The sequence below is a fragment of the Eptesicus fuscus genome, chromosome 1 (assembly GCF_027574615.1).
Source record: "Eptesicus fuscus isolate TK198812 chromosome 1, DD_ASM_mEF_20220401, whole genome shotgun sequence".
Classification (NCBI taxonomy): Eukaryota; Metazoa; Chordata; class Mammalia; order Chiroptera; family Vespertilionidae; genus Eptesicus; species Eptesicus fuscus.
In genome coordinates, this window is record NC_072473.1 from 79,425,391 (window position 1) to 79,431,390 (window position 6,000).

General features: G+C 41.5%; 1 protein-coding gene across 3 annotated transcripts in view; it reads right to left on the reverse strand.

Annotated features, from left to right (window-relative positions):
* The window catches only part of ACSL4 (acyl-CoA synthetase long chain family member 4), an 83,551-nt gene extending 78,724 nt beyond the window's left edge, over window positions 1–4,827 (reverse strand). For 2 of the 3 annotated variants that reach the window (XM_008160122.3, XM_008160121.3), the window contains exon 1: window positions 4,668–4,825. The gene's annotated coding sequence lies outside the window, so the exon portion shown is untranslated. Of the gene's footprint in view, window positions 1–4,667 lie in introns of all 3 variants that reach the window. The other variant, XM_008160120.3, reaches the window with a different exon arrangement.
* Window positions 4,828–6,000: the final 1,173 nt, after the last annotated feature.

Consider the following 6,000-nt stretch of genomic DNA (forward strand, 5'->3'; position numbering starts at 1 on the left):
AGAAAGTGAAACCAAAAATTCCCTTGGCACATCCTGTGCCTATTTAATTTAACAATATTAATTTTAACATTTCACTTGACAGCCTTGTAAGGCAGAAATTATATTGTTAGTCTTAAAAGGATACAGCCATTTTAATATAGCATGTGTGAGTATGGATTCACACTCTACACAATCAAGACCACTTGTTCACAGGATATATTTGAACTTCAGGATTGCGAAATAAAAAAAAAATGTTCAGGCTGCTTAGAAAATTATTGGGTGTTAGAGAAAACAGCAAGGAATAAATTAAATAACAAAAGTACATAGCACCCCTTGACCCCAAAGGCTGATAGATAAAAGGAAAAATTGGTAAACTGGGACTCATCAAAATAGGATACTTTTGTACTGTGAAAATCCCTGTGAAGATGATGAAAAGGCAGGCTATAGACTGGGGGAATATATTTGCAAACCATGTATCCAACAGAGGACTAGTATTTAGAATATATAAAGAACTTTTAGAACTCAACAGTATAAAAAGAATATCCAACTAGAAAATTGACAAAAGACATGAACATACAGTTCACTAAAGAGAATTCAGAGATGGCAAAAGAGCACATGAAAAGATATTCAACGTCATTAGCCATAAGGGAAATGCAAATTAAAACTATGACAAGATATCACTATACACCTATCAGAATGGCTAAAATATAAAATAGTAACACCACCAAATGCTGGCAAGGATAAGGAGGATTGATATGTTGCTGGTGGGAATGTAAAATGGTAAGCCATTCTGGCAAACAGTTTGGTAGTTCTAACTAAACATGCAACTAACATACAACCAGAGCAATTGTGCTCTTAGGCATCTATCCCAAAGAAATGAAAATTTATGTTTACATAAAAAGTACTACATGACTGTTCACAGGAGCTTTATTCATAACAGGTTTAAAAAAAAAAAAAAACAACCACAGGAAATAGCCAGATGTCCTTCAAAGGGTGAATGTTTAAACAAACTAGTACATCCACACCATGGACTACGACTCAACAATGAAAAGAAACTATCAATACAAGACACATTCCCTGCAGGAATCTCCAGGGAATTATGCTGAGTGGGGGAAAAAAGCCAATCTCAAAAACTTATATACTGTATGATGCCATTTATATAGCATTCTTTAAATGGCAAAAGTATAGGCATGTAAAACAAATTAGTGGTTGCCAGGGGTCATGGAGGGAGGGAGAGAGATGGCTGTAACTACAAAATGGTGATGAAACAGTTCTGTATCTTAACTGTGGTGGTAGTTACACAAATTTAACCATGTGATAACACTGCATATAGCTAAATACACACAAAAATGCATGTATGTAAAACTGATGAGCTCTGAATCAGATGGATGGAATGCATCTATTTCAATTTCCTTTGTTGTAATATTGTACCACAGTGATGCAAGATGTTACCATTGGAGTACATTAGATAAAGTGTATCATTGCTTAACAAATGTTTAAGTATTTACATCTCAAAATAAAGTTAAAAGAGAAAGAGTAAGACAAGCCAGTGAGTGCTAGGAGTGGGGGAAAAGAGGTTTTATTTTTGCTAAGGTCTCAGCAATTAAAAGTTAAGGAAGAAAGAAAAAAAAGAAATGCCAAGAAGAGTCTAAAGGCTGCAATTAATACAATCACCCCCCTCTTCCTACCCTGTAGAGCTTCAATATCCTCAGGACTTTATGTCCATGATTTGACTGTTATTGTTGTTCATAAAAATAAACTGTCTATACATATATCTCTCCACAACCCCCACATACAACTACTATTATCCCATATTAAACTCATAGGGTAAGGCTTGTCTTAACCATCATATCCTAGTGACTGGCACAAAATAAGTGACAGAAGAAGGAACAAGGTAAATTAAATGAACGAATGAATGAGATGCCTGCATATTCTTTTAAAGTTCTTAGTCAATTACAAGGCAGTATGTATACATTTCCTTACAAATTTCTAAAAGCCATGAACATTAAAAAAAACAAACTGTGGTATGAACCTGGCCCAGTGGCTCAGTTGGTTGGAATGTTGTCCTGTACACCAAAAAGGTTTCAGGGCACATACCTAGGTTTTGGGTTTGATTCCTGCTTAGGACACATATGGGAGGCAACTGATTTCTCTCTCTCTCTCTCTCTCTCTCATCAATAAGCATATCCTCAGGTGAGGATTATAGAAAATAAGTGTTATGCACACTGCACATTTTACTTACAAAAAGAAATGAGCAATACCTGACTTTTTGTAAAATGCTTCCCAATTTAGAGATTTCCACATATAGCATAATCATTTGCTAAGAATGGATTAAGAATTATGTATATATAAATTGGTACTAGTATATGCAGATCTTTGAGAAAAACATTCTAAACAACTGGTATAACTAATTATATATGGCACAACTTTGATGCAAATGGCATCAGACAGATATATATATGTGTTCATATATATAGTATATAAACAAAGAATGCAAATTGGGGGACTTATGGATCACTCTGTCAACCATCAAGACGCTTTTACAAATACAAAAACTAAGAGAGGTAAAGTAACTTGCTCAAGGTTATACAATTAGCTAGAACTGGAACTGAATCTGAGCCTCTCGGGTAACTCAATTCATTTCTCACTAAATATGGCAAGACTCTCCTTTCTCCTCCCATTCCACAACTACCCAAAACAATTAAAGAAAAAAAGGAAAGACTCATGGGCATAGAGAACAGTATGGTGATTGGCAGAGGGAAAGGGAGTGGGGGAGGTAGAAGAGGATATGGGGGGGGGTAAATAGTGATGGAAGGAGGCTTGACTTGGGGTGGTGAACACACAATACAATATACAGATGATGTGCTATAGAATTGTACACCTGAAACCTAAATAATTTAATTAATCAATGTCACCCCAATAAATTCAATTAAAAAAACAGAAACAAATCTTAATATAAATCATTTTTCATTGTTTTTTAGAGAAAGATGGGAAGTACGGGGAGAGAGGGAGAGAAAGAGAGGAAGAGAGAAACATCCATTTGTTGTTCCACTTATATATGAATTTGGGATCAAGCTCGAAACCTTGGTTTATCAAGGTGATGCTCTAACCAACTGAACTACCAGGCCAGGGCTAAATTACTTATTTTTTAAATAGGGTTTTTTAAACGGGGGTGAGGGGGGGCTGAATTTACTCAAGCTTTTTAGTGTTTCAATACACCGTCTGTGAACTTTTAGTTGTCAAATTACTCTTACATCAGAACAATAACGTACTTTATTCTATGGTGCAAGTACTATATTAACAGTTTAATGTTTCATCCTTCACTTAAACGGCTGAGAGGGGTTTATTCTTACAGAAGTCTTCTTACATATCTTGCACTTTACCAGCTTCAATGGAAAATATGAGCTATTTTATAATTCAAGGAAGAGGCTTTCACTATTAAAATCTTGATTGATATGCTCACGGACGGTACTGTAATTGAATCTCCATTTGCATGCAGCCTTAGGTATCAAAAACAGTTAAGCCCTGGCCCAGTAGCACAGTTGGTTAGAGCGTGGTCTGATCCACTAAGGTTGAAGGTTCCATCCTGGTCAGGGCACATACAAGAAACAACCAATGAATGCATATACTAGTATAAGTGAAACAACAAATCGATATTTCTCTCTCTAAAATCAGTAAATAAAAACTTAAAAAACTAATTTTAGAGGCAAAATACAAGAAATACTATAGTGACAAGTAACTACCGGGAAATAGTTGATTAAACCATAAAGGAGACTGCTTACTTTTTCAAATGGGATTCATTAAATGCCATTTTGCCCTTATTCTGCATCTCACAGCAGTGATGATTGATTTTTTTAAGTTCAAAGAGCGAATAGAGCAAATTCATTACAAGAGGGAGGAAAAATAAATGCCTTTGAAGGAGCATATGCTGGAGTGAAGAGGAGAAATGACGTCTTATTTAAAATATGTAACCCCTTGTTGGGGGTTAGGCAATGAATCATATTCTCCTCGATTTTTCTATGTGCTATAGACATCCGCGACAGTTCTTTCTGTAGGGCACTGGAATGAGAGGAAGAGGAAGTGAATAAAGCTAATACTAAATATATAACACCCACTGAGGACAAGAATATAGAAAGAACGGGAAAAAAAATAAGAGCATGCTTCTGCTAAAATCCAGCTGTTTTCTACCATATGTAACAATACAGAGGCTAAGAGGATAGCGAAAGCCAGGGCATCCCTCACATTAGAAGGGCGGATGCTTCTAAGGTAAGAGACCCGCTTACCCTCGGATATATAGAGGGAGCCAGAGGGGACAAAATGGAGTTGAGGTCTAGGGACGCCCTAAAGGTCGTTGGGAAGCCTGGCAAGCTCTTGGTGTGCCCCTTTGGAAAAAGGCAAGCAAAGGATAGTACCCCGATCAGGAAGATGCCTCTCCCTCTCCGGGAATGGTGAGCGGCAGAAGAGGCAGCCCCGGGTCTCAAGGACTTCAGACTTCAGTAAAGGGGAAGATGTAGAAATCTCGGAGATCTCTCCGGCCCCGGGGGAGGCGGGTGGGTCGTCGCTGGGGCTCCAAAAGAAATGGAGCCGATTTCGGGAACGGGAACGGGAACGTTCGCTCAACCGCCTCTGGGCTCAGGTGTCCGAAGGTGGCGCCGCGGGCCGAAGCCTCACCAGCGGGGGTTACTCACCGGAGGAGCTATCCGCGGCGATCTCGCAGCCGGCAGGCGCCAGGCCCTCGGGGAGCTGGCAGAAAGGAGCGGCGTGTCCGCTAGCGCCGGGGCGAGGAGGGGCGCGCCGGGGAGGCCGGAGAAAAAGCCGCAGCGGCGCGCGCGCACGCCAACGACCGGCGGAGGCGGAGCCAGGAGCTGCGGCGCGAGCCCGGAAAAAGACGCGCCTGGAGGGGCGGGCGGAGTCGGGGCGCGCGGTGGTGAGGCTGAGCCGGCCGAATGGCGGGAGCCCACAGCTCGGCCCACCCACGCTTCGGCCTCCGCTCGCCCGGGACGTCAGCCGGAGAGGCGGGGCCGAGCGGGCACCTAGCGCGAGGGAGGGGTGCTGCGGCGAAGCCGCACGGACTCTGGGCGCGCCACAGGCTCGCCTCAGGGTCTCTAGCTCCCGCTTCCCACTCGCTTCTGCCAGGCTGGCTGGCCGCGTTATCCCGTGTGTTTTCAAGGTCTGCGCCAGTCTGGTTTCAGCGAAATGCGGAACCTGCCCAAAAGTTCCTCTCGGGTCGTCTTCCAGCTGCCCTTTAGAAAGAATGCATCTTTGGATTCACTACCTTTCCTATGGAGAGAGATCTTGCCGAGCAAAGACACCTTGCTCCTCCAAGCCTGAGCTAATGCCTGCATCTTCCATTTATTTCGCCTCTCACTGCGTTAAGACCCCCGCCCCCTCCCTCCTGCTGATGATATATCACCAGGATGCAGGGTTTTCACGTTATGCCTTTCGTATCCACGGTGCTGCAAGGAAAAGTCACTGTAGCGCTCTCGTATCTCACTGGACCTGATCGTTGCTTCTGAGCCAGTCCTACAAATACTGTTCCTAAGAGATTTGAGAAATTGCTGTTAAAAATAAGATTCCAGCAAACTGTCTCCGAACTTCAAAAGGAACAGATCATAATTGCAAATGAGCCACGACAAACTGCCAAGAATTTATTACAAAAATAAGAAGAAAGCGCCAGTATTCTTCCAGTTTCCTGATGCAGACTAGAAGACTAGCTTCCTCTTCCTGCTAGTAATTGACATTTCATTTCACTTGCTATTTTCATTTTCCCAAAGAATTACCAGAGGTAACATTCATGTGTGTCTCACCGCCTCAGGTTACAAGCTAGAGTCATTCTAAAACTTTAATTTGCATCTGAATCCTCTAGGGTGCTTGTTAAAATATGGGTGCCTGTATCTGCAATCCCAGTGTATTGCATTCAGATATGAGTGGGGCTGAGAAATTTGAATTTTTGATATGTTTTATTGATTTTAGAGAGGAAGGGAGAAAGATAGAAACATCATGAGAGAGAATCATTGATCA